This window comes from Hemicordylus capensis, chromosome 2 (assembly GCF_027244095.1).
Source record: "Hemicordylus capensis ecotype Gifberg chromosome 2, rHemCap1.1.pri, whole genome shotgun sequence".
NCBI lineage: Eukaryota > Metazoa > Chordata > Lepidosauria > Squamata > Cordylidae > Hemicordylus > Hemicordylus capensis.
Genome location: NC_069658.1, coordinates 281168094 through 281187526, shown reverse-complemented (window position 1 = coordinate 281187526; position 19433 = coordinate 281168094). Strand labels below are relative to the sequence as shown.

The 19433-nt window shown below is 39.6% G+C and overlaps 1 protein-coding gene across 14 annotated transcripts in view; it reads left to right on the top strand.

The window, feature by feature from the left end:
* Positions 1-19433, top strand: part of FOXP1 (forkhead box P1) — an 823426-nt gene that overhangs the window by 289598 nt on the left and 514395 nt on the right. The window lies entirely within an intron of this gene.

Here is a 19433-nt window from a genome sequence, read left to right as displayed (position 1 = left end):
GGCTACTCAGGGACGAGCCTTCTCCTTTGCTGCCTCGAGGCTTTGGAACACACTTCCTGCTGAAATGAGAGCTTCCCCATCTCTTACAACTTTTAAAAAGGCAGTCAAGACACATTTGTTCACCCAGGCTTTTAATTTGATATTGTTTTGATTGTGTTTTTAATAGTTTTACCATTTTAAAATTTAAATTGTTGTAATGTTTTCACTTTTTTATTTGTCATTCTTACTGTTTTGTTGTAAACTGCCCAGAGACTTGCATTTTGGGCAGTATACACATGTGTTAAATACATTAAATAATAATAAATAAGTGATAAAAAGCAATACAAACTTGGCTAGCAGTATCAAGTAGAGACTCATGAAGAGACATTTTAGCTTAAAGGTCTGAATTGCAATTAAATCGGCTTAATGCTTGCCAGACAGAGTGGACCTAGAGTGCAGGTTAGATTTAGGAGGAAGTAGGGAGAGAGACTGAGAGATTATTAGTAATTAGCCGAAGCCACACAGAGCATCTGTGTGCTCTTTGGGGCTGGCAGTTACCTCTTCCCCCACACCTTCTGCCCCAGTCTCCACTTCCAGGCCCAGCCACCTCTCCTCCCCACTGTCACTTCTGCCCCCCTCCCCCCTTCTGCCCCCCTCTCCCCCTTCTGCCTCCACCGCTGCCACAGCAACCAATCCTCCTGGGTGCGCCTCAGCCAATCAGGCGTTTCAGCCGCCCAGCCAATCAGCTGGGCAGCCGGGACACACGTTCTAAAGGCACACCCAGGAGAAATAAATATATAGATACCTTCTTCCAATTCCGTTGGTGTGTCTGTCACACTTGCAGGATGGAGAATGCTGGAGTCTTCCTTCCCAGGGGCCAAGCAGAAGGACAGGGTAAAGGAGAGGCAAGCGTGCCACTCGCAAACCAGGGAACCAGGAAAGCAGCTGGTTCCAGGGAAAATCCAGGGGAGGTCAGTTCTCTAAGGTAACCAAGCATGGAATGACCTGGAATGATGGCTGTCAGTATCTGGCTACCTGGCAGGGAAGTTCACAGTATCAAACGGAGCTGCAGAGACAAGATACGGCTCGGACACAGTTCTTCTTTATCGGGCTTGGCTGCAAGCTGTCGACACGAAAGTTGACAAACGTTGCTTTCCAGCGGTGAATAGAAAGCTGGTGACATAATTTATTGTACAAGCCGAGAGCTCCCAGCTGGCAGGAATTCAAGGCTTATCAGCTCTCTGCAAGAGGCGTTTACACCTCCTGATAGTTTCTAGCTGTGTTCTGCGCCTTGTAATATGCCTCTGTTGTGGAGTCAGTGGAAGTTGCTTGCATAGCTCCTCTTCTGATTGGTCCGTCACGGTTTCTGCTGTCTCAGGTTGTTGTGTCTGCTGACAGCCGGGCTCTGCCCCTCAGACACCCCAGCATCAGCAGAAAAGTTGACAGCTTCCCCTTCCTCCTCGCTGTTTGAGATCGAGGGCGTGACAATGGCTGCGGTATATGGAATTGCTATAGCCAACACACATGCAGATGGTAGGTCCGATGAAGGAGCACACCAATGATTGGGGCTTGGGGTTGAAATGGGCAAAAACATGCCTTTGGGCCAAACAAGGGTCATCCCTCCTGGCTGCAGGGGATGACATCTGTGGTTAACAAAAGAATACATTGCTGTATGATTAAGTCATGGGTGTGTGCAATCTCGAGGAACAATAAAGTGAAGTGGTTTGAAAACTTAGCTCGTGCATCAGGAAGGCCTTCCAGGTGGGAAGACTGGAATATTTTTCACACTAATGAGCCTCTTCCCTTGTCCGCAAACCCGTTAATGCTATGATAGTGAGGTGGGAATGATATAGCTGTATCCGAGGTCCTTTTGAGGAGTTTAGTAATACTAATCCTTTGTGCGAGCGAAAAGAGAAGTTTGCCATATTTTGAGAAATATGCCCATCTTGTTAACTCTCGACTGCCCAGCCAGCATCCTTCACTGAATTTCAAAATAGAGAGGGGCATGGCATTACCCTTCAGTCGCATGTCATACTTGACCTAGGGTAAAGTTGCCCCATGTGCTAAGCAACTAACAGAGAGTTTGCCAAATATGGACATGTGGAGGGCTTGCAATCCCATGAGTCCAGGTTGCCAAGATGGAGACTGCAAGCCTGCAGTTCCAAACCATATAGAGGGGTGCTGCTTGTAGCCCCAAACAGGCTGTTCTAGTAACATCAATGGATTTAAAATCTTGAAAAATGTTTTCATTTGTCTGTTTCTCACACTAAATGTGGTTACACTATATCCTACACTATATCAGTTCTACCACAGAAATTGAAATGGCAATGTCCCCACCCCCTACCCCAGTAACTAATTATGGCAAAGTAGCCACAATTATATCGGATAACAAAAGGTCTGTTGGCATCTTTAGAAGTAAGTTTATTTTGGCATAAGTTTTCGTGGGCCATAACTCACATGCCATCTGATGTTACATCTGATGAAGTGGAATTTGCCAACAAAAGCATATGCCACAATAAATCGTTAGCCTTTAATGTGCCACAGGATTCATTTATCTAATATGGCTTACCTATTTTGAATTTGTCACAATTTGCTCTTTACAACTTATGTAATATGGAAAATGCTTTGCTGTCTTTTTCTGCCTTCTGAAATAGGCAATAGGCCATTATTGTTTTCATTTTTACAGGCCTAAGACCACACAATTAACTTGTTGCATTTATTCCATGATACTTAAGCTATATTTGGATCAAGGCCAATGAGTTCATGGCTGAACCCTGGTCTTTGTCCACTCAAGCACTCTTGACTCAAATTAAGATACTGTCAGTTAAGAGAGACTCCCCAGACTTTGTTTAGTTTAGTCCCGTATTTGCTAAGGTTGCTTGAAATGGCAATCAAGAAGCTATGAGTCTGTGCACACAAGCAGCCAAACCCAGGCTCGGGCAGCCCTGCCTGGGTTTGGTTGCTTGTGTGCAGAGCCAGGATCGTGAACAATTCTGGAGCTTCCTTCTCCCAGAAGCCTGTAAATTTACCCTAGACTTTGACCTGGGTTAAAGGGCATGAGCATGCCTTTTACCCCAGATTCGGGGTCTTGAATATGCTCGTGCTGCATGCAGCCTAAACATACACAGAATCGGGTGCCTAGTGTGCCAAACTTCCGGGGCAATCACCCAATGCACCCACAATCATTGAACGGTGCATTATGGCATTCCTGGAGGCCGGGAAAATGAGTCCCAGCTTCCCTAGATTCACACTGCATGGAGCAGTGCGGATCATGTGGGCGTGTGATGGTGCACCAAAGAGGACATTGCCGATTGCCTGGGGCAAAGGTAGGTCTATCTCTGCCTCCCCCACCGTCCTCCCTCCCTTCTCCAGTATTTTTCTCAGGAATAAAATTGAAGTGAGCTGACATTACATTTTTGTTTGGGTAATATGGAAACCACGTAGGATTGTTGAGAACACGTGGGGTATACTTTCTTTTTTGGCCCTTTCCCTACCCAGTTTACTGGCAGTGCTTAAATGTAAAAAGTAAATATTTACATGTCCCAAATGTTAATGTAAAATGTAAGTATTTCTAATGCCTCCACAATGCTAATTTCTATGTAATATATGCCCATCTTTAATTTTGTTTGTTACAAATGCTCATCATCTCCCTGAACAAGCAAATACTTACAAAAGAAATATTGTACCTTGGAAAATAACTGTTTCTGATGGTCAGAAACCCTGTGGAGCTTTGAAATCCTCCTCCTTGTTACATGATGATAGTGACTGACTTCTGGCTAAGGAATTGCTGGTTCAGTGAGAGGATCAGAATAACAGCACTCCAGACTAACTGCACTGGTACACCAGGGAAGGGGCAATTCCTGACAACCTCTCCTTCCCCAGGAAGCTCTGTGCCATCCAAAAATGTGTCCCTGTGGGCTGCATAGCCTTTGAGGACATATTTTTGGGTGGCACAGAATGTTTCTTGGGGAAGTGTAGATCATAAAATATCATCCCTGCCTTGGTGTGCTGGTGCAATTAGTCTGGAAGCACTGATATTCTGATCCTCTGATCATTGGCACTTCCTTGGTCAGGATGTCAGCCGGTATTTCTAGTATGAATCTCTACACAAGCTTCAGTCTAAAATTCAAAATTTCTGATTGGATTTCCATGATGCAAGGAGTTCCAATAATTAGGATAAAAATCACCTTCCTGAATCTACCTTCAAAGTCCTTTGGGGTTAAATCATCACTAATTTATTTATCACACATCTTCTTTCGTTTTTAGCTCATGCTTTGAATCTGGTGATGCACGTTGAATAGTTACCCTGTAGCTATGAACTGATTGAGTATAATTTGTATTCATTGTTAAATTTAGTAACTGCACTGAGATTTGAATTACGCTAATCAACTTTTCTTGTAATTTGTATAATTTACATACTGTACACACACCGCAAATGCAGGACTCTGATGCAAAACAAAGTTTAATTAGCGTAACAGGGTTACATCTGCTCCCCAAGTGATTGATTTCTGAATGTGCTTATGCCAGTCGCAAAGGGATCAAGGAATTGAACCATAATCGCTAAGGCCACAATCTATGAGGAAGTCCTCCTGCACTCACCACACTGGAACGAATAAGAGCCTGCAACCTACCATGCACAATTTCCATTCACTGGGGATTGAGCAGGAGCCCTTCCTATTGGATTGTGCCCTAAAACTGGAAACCTCCTTTCTTCCAACCCCCCTCCCCCCCAAAAAAACACCCTTCTTTGTTTTAATTTGGTTGAAGTATGAAAAAATACAGATTTTAACCATCAAGTAACTGATTTCTTTACATAGTAATTGTATTAAGTTATATTCTTTTTCATTAAATTTAGGAGATCTTTTTGAAAATCAGATGTATAATAATCATTTCCTTAGGATCACAGTGATAAAAGAAACAGAGGGCCAATTCTATGATAACAGATAAAAATTGTTAAAGAGGAACTTACACTAGGGAACTGTATTAATTAATCATTGATATTTCATGTGTGTCAGAGGTGATATGAAAGCACCTTTGCAGTCTTGAAAAAACATCCCTTTGGTTTAATATGCGGGGCAGGGAAGGGACCCTGTCAGATAAAACCTAAGTGTCGGAGGGTTAAAAGCCATGTCATTGCCAATATACCTTGTCTGTCCGTGCCAAAGGGCAGTATTGTAACTGTTTTGAAATGTAAAGTGGAAGGGCAAAACTGGGAGTGATACAGTGTTCAGGCTGTATATATGTGCATGTTGTAAAAATGGGTCCATACCACCAGTAAAGATTCTGTTGCTGCTTTTAAGAATGTTATGTTTGTCATCATCTTGAGTCATAAAGTGAGTGTGTAGATGTTAATGAAATACATTCAAGATATTACAGCTGGAACACAGGTAAATGTACGCCTCATTTTGTACCATTGAATGAGATGTGTTGTAGTAGGGGGTGTTCCAACTGCATAATGGTGACCTTCCAGAAATATCAAAATCTATACTCTTTGTGGCTATCTGGGACTCTCTTCATAGTAAGCATGGCTTGCAGGTAAAATCAAAGCAAAAATTCTATAGTTGGCACTGCTTCCTTTTGTTCTAGGTACAGAGACAGTTGGTTGAAAGGAAAATGGGATTAGAATAATTAAACCTGCTGAAATACATAGAGTTGTCTACTGATCCACATCACAAACAAAACAAGCAGTGGTGCGCATGGTTTCTTTCATTGCTGTTATTGGGAACAGGAAGGTGGGCACCCTGCCATCTGCCCAAACCAAGGCATATAAGACATATAAGCCCTAAACAGCTTAGGCCCTGGGTATTTAAGAGAACATTTTCATCACCATGAGCCCGATCGCCCATTGAAATCATCTGGAGAAGTTTGTCTGCAGTTGCCACCAGCTCATCTGATGGCTACACAGGGACGGGTCTTTTCTCTTGCCAGTCTGAGACACTGGAATGCACTCTCACTCTCACCTTCTCTGTCAACTTTTAGAAAATCTCTAAAGACACATTTATTCACCCAAGCTTTTTAAGTAGACTATTGGTTTTAAATTATTTTAAGGTTTTAATTTCTGTTTTATTTTGTTTTATATTGCTGGAAACTGCCCAGAAACAGAGGTTTGGGGTGGTGTATGAATATAATCAATCAATCAAAAAATAAAGGCAAGAAGTTCTGCCATTTGCCCATATCAAAGCAAGAAGTTGCACCTTCCCTGGAAACTGTCCACAACACTACAAGAAGACCCATGCCACTCTTTCATCAGTGTCTGTACTGTATATAATAAAGTTAATGCCTCAACCCTTTTAGGGTCGTATCTTAATTTAAAATATGTTTGCTAATTATATTTCAGTATCCAAACCTACCCTCCCCAGTTTATATCCATAATAAGCTTTTGTAAGCCACATACCTCATACATATGTCTGTCACACTGCATTATCTTTTACAAGTGTTACCATTAGGAGAGTTAGTGGCTGGCATGAGGATTAAAAATTGTGTGTGGAGAACTCTTCTTCTTGTGTACTTTGTGTAAAAATCACTTCCAGGGGTGATTTTTGGTGATCTGCAGATGCCTGTGTCCCCTGAAAATGGTTCTCTAATCCTAAGCAACATTATTTCAGGAGGCACAGACTGCATATATGGGCAGTATTACCTAAAATTCAAATATAATAAATCATATTATATCTAGTATTTTTCACATTAAACATAGTATGATTTGAAAATAACAAAAGATAGTGATAATTTTTTTGAAACCCAGTAACATTTTATATTAGGCCTCTTGAGCTATGGATCATGAATGTGATTCATGTGTTTCATATCATATATGCCATATGACTATATTTTCTACTTCAAGGGTTTTCAGCATTTAAATAATATATTTAATCCTGTGGAAAGCGTAATTTATATTTAAATCTACTTTTATGCTTTATTATTAAAATAAGGACATAGTGTTTGGACCTACATTTTTTTAATCCTTGACTATATTCTAATTATTTCTTTAATTTTACTAATAAAAACAGTACCATTTCTTCATTAGTAAATTGCAAGGATATCACGAATGAAAGATGGGTTTTGAAGGTGTCTTACCATATCTAATGAGAGTTTTAGTTTCAGATTTTCTAATTTCTTTCATTTGTACAGTTTTGTAAAAAAGATACTTTCTAGGTAAATTAATCCTTTCAAAGGAGCAAAATAAATTCCTTTTGGAAAGGGTTATTAGAGTCTTATTCTTTATAATCTTAAATACCACTTGTGTTAGGCTGAACAATGCATGGAGAAATTACACTATTTTAAAAGAAGAATGATTACCAACCAAAGCCAAGTATTTTACAATTAAATGATCATGGAAAAGAGAGTCTTCAAATGGGAGAAATGTGATATAGATTCCCATGACATGTCTGAAGTTTAAGTATTTTTTGTAAATTAGATTGTTCCTAGTTAAACAGGTGGTTTTGAAGGCTGGTTTCACTGTTGTTTTAATCATAGTTTAGTTACCATGGAGAAATATGCAAGTTAGCATTTATACACAGAAGTGAAATTTATGCTGCATAGATAATAGCCTAAATTTAGCATGACTTAAGTTTACCACTTCCTTTTAAAAAGAGAGAAAGAGAGAGAACAGGCAGTATGTGGCTTATTATTATTACACTATCAAGAAGGTAATTTCTTTAAAATATTTTAAATTTTTGTGGGCTATTATTTTTCCCTTTTGAAATTAATAGTGATATTGCTTTCAAACGTTTTGAGTGATTTAGTTTAATAAAGCGTATCATGTAATACAGATATTGATTGTGCTCAAGATGCTCTGATGTTCAGCAAAGCACTCCAGTGTCCTAATCCTTGTGCTACAGTATTAAAAGGGAGGCTGGTTTTCACTTAGGATGAAGATTACTGGATTTTGGCAGTGAAACTGTAGGAAAAGAAATGGCAAGAAAACCATGTTTGAGGGTTTTGACATGAACTATTCTGCTTGTCACAGGGCAATGTTTACCTTAATTCTACCAGGCATGTCTTATTATTCATTTCAGGAATTTACATCATGCTGATTGACCATAAGCTAAGCAATATTTTTCTATTCTGGTGTTTATTCTTCTGTACTGTGGTGCTAAAGGCAACTGTAAAGAAGCATCATTGTCACTTTGTTTAACTGCTACCACAAAGGTAGGGCTAAGTTTTCAAGGACAAATGTAGCAAAAGTATCATGATCCAACACGAGGTCCCCCAGCACGCAGAGAGCAGCAGATCCTTTTCAACACCAGCTGTTCTCACAGATATAGATTGCTGCAGTGAAATTTTTTTCATATAATTCAGGAAGCTCTAGAGAATTCTCCAAAACAACTGTGCCAACAAGGAAAATGTTGAATTTTTCATCAGCTTCCCAATGCAGAGTTAGTGGGCAATCCATTCATTCATGACCAGATGTTCAGTGTAGTAACACTCTGCAGTTAACTTGAACCTTGTGGCCTGTTTTCTGTTGGCTTGCAAGGACATTGGCAGCAAACTAACGCTGGAGAATTGTGGCCTGAAAAAGCGAGAGACTGAAGTGTGTGCCTGTGGCTTCCTGGTTGGTTTTCACCAGTACCCAGACAAGGTAGGAAGTGATGAAATAAATAAACAGCGCAGCAGCAGTCATCAGAGAAGCACTGGAGAAGACATAATTTTTGAATGACTGTAGTCTTAAAGGAATCATAGGGATTTTCCCCCAGTTCTTTGTGATTCAGAAGGAAAGATGATTGCTTCTAAATGCTTAGTTTGACATGCTTTAATCTGGTTATGTAAACTCTAACTTGGGGAAAAATTACTTTAATAGCACTTGGAAACCAGTAGGCTGCTAACGTGTCAAGGCTGTACTTGAGAGTATGTAATAAGACTAGGTGGTACTGTAAATGCAAAGAACCTTGTCTGAGCATAAAGCTGGGATATTCAGATACAGTTTAGAATTTCTCATTGCTGTAGATAAATGGTTTCCCTCATAAACATATATTTATGTCTCATGCCATTTTAGTAAATTGTGCTAGGCACTAGTACACTGAAAAAATAGTATTGAGTAGGAGTTTTGGAATAAACAGTGTGATTTTCTACTTTGAAAAGGATTCTTCCTTAGAATGATTAACTGTGTTTGATTCTGATTGTGCCAGCTGGCTAGAAAAAGGAAGGCAGGATTTGATAGCATTTAAGGTCCCCTCCCTTCTTTTAGATGTAGGGATCTTCCATTCATTCCTGCCTACATTGTTACAAAATAACTTAACTATTGATCTTTGAAGGAATTGATAGATGAGACTACTATTATGTTAGATTGCTATTACAATCTAATTTCCAGATGCTCCTTTCAGAGCAAAACAAAATTATTTTCAATAACATTTCATATCTTAAATGTTGCTTTTGTGACACAGTGTTTCTATTATAGGTATTTCTTAGAAAGAACGTATTTTCTTTTGCAAAGTATTGCTCATTCTCATAGGTACTGGAATAGTTTACAAAATTTCTATGTACTGTAGCTGCTTTTTTGCTTAAAATAGTGAGCCCTATTGGCCTTAGTTTGATTACTCAAGTGAGTAAAGAACTCATTCTTCTGGCTCAGATTGAGTGCGCCATATAAAATGGTGGTAATGGGACATTGAGCCAGTTCTGATCTTTCACAGAGCTGAGCCTTCCCAAGTAATTATATTTGTTTTGGCAGTGTTCTCTGGCTTTAATTTGTAAGGTTGCAATGAAACCCTCCCTTTGCATTTCCTGCTTGGGAAAGTAACCCTGTTGCACGTTGTAGTGAGATATCTAAATTCATCATTGCTCCACAGGCAAATCAGAGTTTGACCTGCCTATGTAATTAAAACTATTAAGGAATATATTATGGTCATCCTTTTGGTTGTATTTCTTCTTTAGTCTTAGAAACCAATTAACTCTTGTCTCCTTTTGTAGAAGAGGGAAGGCTCTGAAAATAATACTATTGTTGCCATTTATGCTAACTTGCTGATAGAAAAAATACAAGTTTACAGTAGCTGTGACATTAGTTACCTTTATTCAGCATGGTCCAGCTGCACTGAGCCCTCAGGAAGCCTTCACCATGCACACAGTTTGTTCTTGGGTGTGAAAGCAAACAGTATTTGAGTTGGCAGTAACTTCCCTTTTAGAAAAGTTTGCTGCCTCGGCAAGAAACCGCAGCATGAGCTTTCTGCTTTTGAATGTTTCCACTGGCAAGATGGTCTTTTTCCACATTTCCTTGGTTTAAGGAAACAGATTTGGAACTTTTTTTGTTTTTTAAAAAAGAAGAAAAATACCAAATGCCAACATTTAGCAGCTGGAGTTAGTATGTAATTTATGGTTTTCACTTTAAGTTCTTTCAGTTGTATGAATTTTTTTAAACGATTGTCCTTAAAATATGCAATCTGTTTTCAAAATTTCAGGAAATATATTGTTACTTAAACAATCTTTTGCTATCTATTGCTTTTAATCTGTTAAACTATATAATGTGTTATATTTGAAAAGTTCCATTGTCAAAGAGGACTTTGTGCTACTTTGAAAAAATGTTGAAACTTTCAGGTTTTTAACTATGTGAATTGCTTTTGTTACCCTTCTTATAGATTATTGGTGTCTGGACAAACTTAACAGAGACAGGCAAATATATACATTTGGCAAGGTTATATATTTTACAGTCAGTTTACTTGAATATAAGTTCCATTGATTTAAGTGAGATTTACTTCCAAGTAAAAAGCCCTAATCATAATTTTATGGCAGTGAACATATCCAGACGCTGAACTAATATCTCCTCAATTTGCTTCCTTCTGGATGATCTTATATTTTCTTTAAAATGGAGCTCACAAACATTAAAATGCATTTGTAATGCCTCTTGGCTCTAGATCCAAAATTCAGCAGTTAGAATTAGAAACAGATCAGATGCAGGAAATTAATGCAGCCAGCCAATAAATTATTGAACGAGACTTGCCATTAAGTTCTGTGGTATTTTTGGTCTGTCAGTTCAAGGATACTAGTTTTGTTTTGCTAAACACCAGTGTGTTAACATCTGTAAAAGCACAAATATATATTAAAGTTATACAAAAGTCATCATAAAACTTTCCTCTGTTGTGCAAGGCAGGTTGGAAAAAAGGAGGAAGAGTGAAATCAGTAGTAAAGATATTAAGTTCATGTAAAATTCACTTAATTTGTGTAATAGATTTAGAGGCAAAAATATGTAGCAGTAATGAGCAACCATGTTTGAGAAAGTTTATTCTTTAAGAGACAGTAGCTGTTACTCATTTTTATCTGAGAGACTTGTAGACTTGATTGGATTTATTATGTATGCTTCATGTTTATGGCATTTTTATTGTATAATGTTAATTTGTTGAAACTGCTGCCACTTTGTTGCCAAAAACTTCTTGAAAATAGGAGTCAAATTCCTTTCCAGCTTCATTTTTTTTTAAAAAAAGCTACTCTCTTAGGGTTAGTAACTGTGTACAAGCCTGTTATGGGTACCAAATATATCAGCAATAGCTATTCTATTAGCCCACTCCTCCAAATTTCCTGGATGACTTTAGCTCAGTCACTACCACCCTGCTGATCACAAGAATGCTGGTCACAAGGATGCTGGATGCTGTGAGGATAAAATAGGATAACAACATTCACCACCCTAAGCTGCTTAGTTGAAGGGATGCAATACATGTATAAAATTGTATTGTAGTGAATTGTCATCCACTATGTGGAGACAATTCAAAATAGTAGTGATATGGAAGCTCTTTTTGTGATTTGATTGATCAATTCTTCATTTCTGGCCAACTATTTATTTATTTATTTATTTAAAATGATCGTGCAGAGAAGATAATCATATGGTATTTTCTAGTACCTTCTTCACCTGTTGATATAATAAGTAGCCTATTTTATTCAATTTCAGAATATAATGGGTGGTGCAACTTCTAAACACCTTAAGCATAAATTTTAGTATCATCAGATTTAGTCCCACTAAAATTGCATTTATAATAGTGTAACTGAGATGGCCTTTCTATACCTTGCAATAGTTAAACCTATCACTATTAACATGAAGTCCTTATTTATCATAAGGAGTGATCCAGCACATCCTTCACTCCCCTTCCTCCAATGACTCACACCCACATGCACAGACCTGTGTGTATTTCTCCACAGATTATTCATTACCTAAATGTTTAACATTGTAGAATGGTTCTTAATTGTCAGCAAAATACTGATCCAGATTATGTAATTTTTTTCAGACCCTGTCATAACAATTTGGGAATGGTTTGTGGCACTTGGTATTTAAAAAAGAGAAAAGGTGAATGGCAAAGATGATAGGAATTTGAATAGAATGAGTTTCTTTTTTTAAATCTTTTTTCCCTCCAATTAAAAAAAAAAATTAAAGGGACAACCAGAGAGACAATAACTAATATCCTGGATAACAGGTGCTTTTGTCCCAACAGTAGTTGATTCCTGACTGGTGAATATTATTCTATATATCCAGCCATATTAACTTTCTTAGTCAGAAGGAGCAGTATCATTGGAAACTGATTAGGGAGAATAGGTTTTAAATGAATGAAAAAGGGTGCGTATGTCTATGTTGTGAGGAAGTTGAAATAGTAAGTTAATAGTAATAGGTCACGAACATAAAACTCGTTTTACAATCAAATGCAAAAGGTGCGTATTTCTGTGTGTATGTATTTTGTGTTGCAGGTGGGCTCTTGGCATGGCTCTGCAGAAACTCCTTATATGTGTGCTTTGTTAGGTTGTCAGCCATTGTGCTATGGTTGATGGACATGGGAGACCTAGATTTAGATGCTCACTCCTCCAAATTTCCTGGATGGCTTTAGCTCAGTCACTACCATGCTGCTGGTTACAAGGATGGTGTATGCTGTGAGAATAAAATAGGATAACAACATTCACCTCCCTAAGCTGCTTAGTTGAAGGGATGCAATACATGTATAAAATTATATTGTAGTGAATTGTCATCCACTATGTGGAGACAATTCAAAATGGTAGTGATATGGAAGCTCTTTTTGTGATTGGATTGATCCATTCTTTATTTCTGGCCAATAATTTATTTAAAATATTTCTACCCCGCTGCTCCAGCGCACTACTGCTCAGGGTGTCTCACAACTATAACAGAAATACAGACACAATAAAAGTAATAAAATTAACCAAATTGAACAAACAGGTTAAAAGTCAGGTTGAAACCACACTCATTATTAGGTTCAAATTAAAAATTACTTAAAAAGCTAAAAACTGAAAATTATTTTTAAAAAGCTAAAGAACCTACCAAATATAACCACAAAAATTTGAGCATTCAGTTTTAATGTGTGTGTTTTAAGTTGTTTTAAGTTTTAAGTTGTTTTTTTAAAAATACTGAGGGATGGAGCATGGCAAAGCTGTTCAGAGAGGGCGTTCCAAAGCCTAGGGGCCACAACTGAAAAGACCCTGTCTCTAGTCTCTGCCAACCGGATCTCTGTTAGTGGCAGGGCCGTGAGCAGGACCTGAGATGATGGCACTGGCAGATTTATATGGGTGAACGCGGTCCGACAGGCATCCTGGCCCCAAGCCGTGTAGATCTTTAAAGGTCAAGACCAGCACCTTGAATCTAGCCCGGAAGAATTTACTGGTAACAACGCATGGAACAGCTGCTGTAGGAAAGCTGTTTCAAGTGGCTTTTGCATGGTGTTTGGAAAGCAAAGACCAGTCCTAAGGTCTCATTTATATATGCATTTTTGTGATGTCAAAGTCTTTGCACAGGCCATTTTCCATCTCCGTTTTTCATAGGAGGGCATTCCTCATGGAGAATGAGGGTGTCTCAGGTGGCCGCCATGAGGTTTCTACAACATGCAAAACACCCCTCATTGCTGTATATATACCGTAAGGACAGTTATTTACAGTATAAGAGAATGCCTGCTATTGTAATTCTAGTTAGTTCTAGTTTTCCTTACACATAAACTAACAAGAAACATTCTGCTCCATCTTTGAAATGGCTGCTACAAATATAAGTCTGATCATAAGACACTTATCCCAAGCTTTGTATCTTGATGGCACTGTATTCACCTGCTGTACCACCGTGTCCATATGGTACACAAATTTCAAATGATAACAATTGTCCATATGTACACTTAGGTGGCACACCTGCTTTTTCGCAGTAATGGCACTTCTGAGAGTAGTATACAAGTTATCATGTTTAGATTAGAAGGTGATTTGCAGTGGGTTGTACAGACCCTATTATTTAGCAACTAGAGGTTTCAATGATAATTATAATGCATGTTAAAACAACCTTCCAGTTCTTTGCAAATAATTTCACAAGTGCCGACCTTCCTAAGTTATCTAAGGACAGAATTTAGCCCAATCCATGTGAAGGTGCCAAATTGAGCACAGTTTTATTTTGTAATGAGGCTTTCCAGCTTCTTACTGGCTGCTTCTGTAATGACCTGATAATATAGAAATTTAGCAGGTGAAGCTCTTCCTGGTATAAAGATGAAATGTTGGGGAATAAGCTCACATGCTAAACCTCTGCTTGTAAGGCTGCATTAAAGCTTAGGAGCAGAGCCAGTAAAAAGCCTGCAACTTCACTTGTAATAGTTGTGTTGATAACCTGAAATGTTGATTACATGGCAAACACAGACATTATTATCTTTATTGACTCCTAATTGTATAAAGCAAAATGTTTAATCATTTCCACCCAATTAATTGGTTTATTTAATTACCAATAAAATGGGTGGAGTTTTGATTTACTGAATTCACACCAACATGCATGCCTACCCGAGTCAAAACCTTTTGAAATATATGACATTAGCATTATGTGGGAGGTTTACACTGTAGAGAATGGTGTGACTGCTGTGCATCTATACATACATAGATCAGTATTATGCACATCGTATTTTCTTGTGTTTATGAGGCACAAATTGCATACATCACATGAAATGCGCCTTCTGCAAACTGGGGATGGCCAGCTTCTTCAGTTGCGGGGGCACTGTTTTTCACATATTAGTCTGTAATCCAGTCCTCTCAAGGATGGTCAGCCTCTATAAAAAAAATGTCTGGCATCCTCAGCTGTAAGCATTTCTCAGATAATGGAGCACACACACTTGTATAGTATGATGTCATCAACTAGGGTGGAAGGCTGAGGAATAAATATGCTTCCTTTAAGATCCCCTCATTGTGTCAGGAGGTCCAGAACTGGGCCCCTGTACACTCTCCAAATGCCCTTAAAGAGGTGTGCAGTCTACACTTGTCTGCCACGAGGAGAGTCCAGGCATTAGGCAGTGTTCACCACTTTGGCCAAAATGCAGCATAGGGAGACTAGCCAAAAGGAATGCAGCTGCAGTTCCCCACTTTAGAAGTCCAAACTTTGCACCCTACTCTCCAAAAACAGGCTTTCCCCTATGGAAGCTTTGGCACTCTTGGGACTCCAGAGTAAGGCAGCCATAGGAACATAGGAAGCTGCCATATACCGAGTCAGACCATAAAGTCCATCTTGCTCAGTATTGTCTACACAGACTGGCAGTAGCTTCTCCAAGGTTGCAGGCAGGGATCTCTCTCAGCCCTGTCTTGGAGATGCCAAGGAAGGAACTTGGAGCCTAGATGCTCTTCTCAGAGCGGCTCCCATCCCCTAAGGGGAATATCTTACAGCGCTCACACTTCTAGTCTCCCTTTCGTATGCAGCCAGGGCGGATCCTGCTTAGTTTAAGGGGACAAGTCATGCTTGCTACCACAAGACCAGCTCTCTTCTCTTGTCACCCCCTTCATCCACTCACATAGCTGCACTCCTGACCTTGGCACTAGAATCACCAAGTCATGCCTCTTAGATCATCCTAATCCCCAGAACTAACAAGCCATGTATCACTAAAGTCAACACTTCTCCTTCATCTTAAAAAGAAAATTCAATCTTTCTGTCTTGCTAACACGAAACCTATTGTTTTCCACTGGTCACTCTTGGTAATCAATGCAGCAGGTAACAAAACATTTTCCAACCTATAAAAATAGCCAGACAAAAACCTTTCAAATTGCACAGTGTCTGGAATTCATTCTGGAGATTGCACCCAATTTTTTCTGCAGAGAAACTGGCTTCCTTTGCCTGCATGTCTGAAAGGTAGTACAGGGAGAAACTTCTCCTTCCTCTTTTCCCAGGATATTCCTTTTCCTTCCCTGATTTCCTCCTCCCTTCCCTGAGTATGCCCTGCATAGGGCACAGGGCAAAGCCCAGGGAAGATAGTGTCTAGGTGATTTTGCCAGCCAGTGTAACTAGTGGGAATCCCTTTTAGTTGGTGACCTAGTTCACACAAACTTCTTTCTCCCTCTGTTTGTCAAAACTACAACCATTCATAAACTGTTCACTGTTTTTCTGTAAGCAGTTCTTGAACCACCCTGCCCTCACATTTCACTTCCTGGTTGCCATTAACGTCTCTATATTTGCATAGTTCATCCACTAGATCCGCCCCCTTGCTAGGTAGCTGGCAGCTGGCTCTCCCCCAGTACCTAAGAAGCCATTTTTTCTTGCCCCGTCAACTTCCACCAACAAACCCCTCCTTCCATTTCTTCCCCAAACTGGTTGGGCTTCTTTTTTCCCTTTGCTTGGTCTTCCTGCCCGTTCTCCTGACTGATTGTTTCTCCTCTCCTTACAAAAACTCATTCAGGTTCCTTTCTCCTTCTCCCCCTGTCTCTTGTCAGTTCTCTGGACTGGCTCTTCCTCTCTTGACCCAAACATGTTGGGGTTTTTCTCTCTATCTCTGGTGGTTCTCCTTGACTGGCTCCTTCTTCGGGTTCCCCATTCTCTCTCTCTCTCATATGCTGGTTCTCCTGATCGTCAACGCCTTCTCTCCTTACCCAAACTTGTTCGAGTTCCTTACTCTCTCTGTCTCCTGCCAGTTCTCCTGCCTGAGTCTGCCAACCTCGCTCAGCTGTGAGAACCGCTGGGAGCTGCGTGGGTCCAGGCAGTACCTCAGCAAACCTGCCTAAGGGGCCCGTCAGTTAGCTGAGGTTAAGGGCACAAGCATACCCTTACCCCAGGCTAACTGCTAGTGTATCAGCACCAGCTGTTCCCAGCCAGTGCAGACGCAGGAACGGGCTCCCAGCTGTCGCTGGGGGGATCCCCACAATGCACTGCACACTCACACAGTGCATTATGAGATTTCTGGGGGCCGGGACAATATGTCCCGGTTCCTGAACCTCTGCACTGTCTGGGGCAGCAGCAACTCATCTGGGCGCACAGTCTGCACACTCAGCAGCTCTTCTGGATTGTCTGCGGGGAAGGTAACTGCAGCCTTCCCTTCCACCTGCTCTCAAGCCTGCTCATAGGATCATAAGAAAGGGTTCACTGTTTTATTTGGTCTAACCTGGGCTAAGGGAGGTGGCTACTTTGGCGGGCTAGCCACCAGAGAACCACCAGGCTCGCCCGCAAGCCCGCTGGTTCTCACGATGGGGAAAAACCGGACTGGGCCTGGTTTCCCTCCATCGTGAGAATGGCTTCATTGTCTTTTCCATAACTAAGTGTATATTGTAAGCTCTTCTAGGCAGGAACATATCTCTCTTTTCCCACACCTTATCTTAGTTGAAACAGCAACAAGTACAATGATGGTGGTGTATACATAGGAACTGTGAGCAAAACTGTTTACCATTAAAATTAGAGAAGGCAACAGGTGACCAGATGAAGCTGCATCAGAAGGTGGATTTGGCCCATGGAGACTATGAGACTGCTCTGTATTTACATGCAAACTAGCCGTTTGCTCCTCCTCTTCTCCAAATAATAGGGGAAGAAAAAGGTATAGTCTCCTGCCTCTGGGCAAACTCTTATAAGTCTCCAGAATGCACACACAGTCTTCCATAATGGAAACTGCCACTTATTTCTTTGCTCAGGTGACTCATAAGCAACAGTTTCGCCACCTTCAGTACAGGCGGTATGAATTGCTTATAGAGACTACATATAAAACTTTAAAATATCTTCAGCTCCAGTTTCCATTTAGGCTGATGGAAACTGAAGGTGGTATGGAAAATTAAGGAAAAGAACACATTGTAAGACTTAAATCCAACATGCATGGTTTGTTTTTGTGCTCCCCCACCCTTTTATTTAATTGTATAAATTGAATGTCGCGCCACCTTGCCTTAGGTGTTGGCATCCTTTTCTGATTTCATGTACAGCTATTACATTGTAGTTGTCTAATAATGTTTGGATCTAGGGGCAAATATATTTATAGCAATGTTTATCACTCCATTTTTAAAAAGTAGCCATTCTGTAGTTGCAAGCTAACTTCTTCTAAGCATGGCATAGTTAATGTTCTAGCTCTTGTTTGTTTTCTCACAGAATGCCAACCATATGGAGAAAAGGGTAATGAATTGTAACACTATCCCGACAGCATCTATATGACAACAACTGTAACAATACATTGTTTTCTGGAGCCACCTAAATAATTGACTATAAGAAAACAAGACTGTTAAACTGAATTACAAAAGAATGACTTTGTACCAAAGAATATTATATACAATGATCTAGGAGAATTCTCTTTTGACATTGGCAAAGAGAACATGACTGAGCTAAGAAGCAAATTATACTTTTAAAGAATAAGCTTTTCTCTACATCAAACATTTAATACAGTAAAACAATGCTGTACCTGATGAATAATTAAAATATGAAAAGAAAAAGCATTCCTCATCTCACAGCTTAATTATATGTGTGAGGCACTTACACACCGTGGAATCTGAAGAATTTCTTCTGTTTTTTCATCCTAATTCATTGTTAGTGAAATTATAAAGGGGCAAAGCATTATAGATTTTGCTAACCTTCTTGATCACTTTTGGTAGCCTTGTACCACCTGATTTTCAACATGTTTGTGAATGGAATTAAGCCTTATTCTTTGTAGAAACAGACAGTGAAGAAAGAATGCAAGCTGTATGGCATCCTACAAAGAAGTTACCCTCATTTGATACTTAAAGATGGGTAACAGGTAAATGCAGGTTGGGAAGCTGAGGTTATCAAACATGTAGGCACATGTAAGAATCAAAGCAAAGCAATGTGTAACACAACTGTGTTAAAGAATGCAGGTTGATTAGCTTGTGATGGAGCTAAGCTGTGAGCTTTGCAAAGTGTAATTAGCTTGTAAAGAAGTAAGCTGTATTGCAAAGTGCCTTGTGTTGATTTAACATTTCAGTTTTTGGACTTTATAATTGCCATTAACGTTGTTTGTTTAGATAAAGAAAAACCAGTAGACATGAAACTGGCCAGAACAAAGGCAAAGAAGAAAAGAAAGCAAAAGGGAGGGAGGAAGGGAGGGAGGTCAGCTCCGAAAATTACTTCTCCACCTCAGAACAAGAGGGTTTGCAGATCTGTGTACACTAATTGACCATGTATCTATTAACATAAGCTAGCTGGGGTATTAAAGTACACTACCCTTCCTTGCCTATCAGCAATTATCTTGTCTTCTTAGATTCTTAGATCTTGTGTTTGCTCCATAAAAAGCAACAAGAAATTAAATGCTTGAACATTTGAAGTAATTCATTTC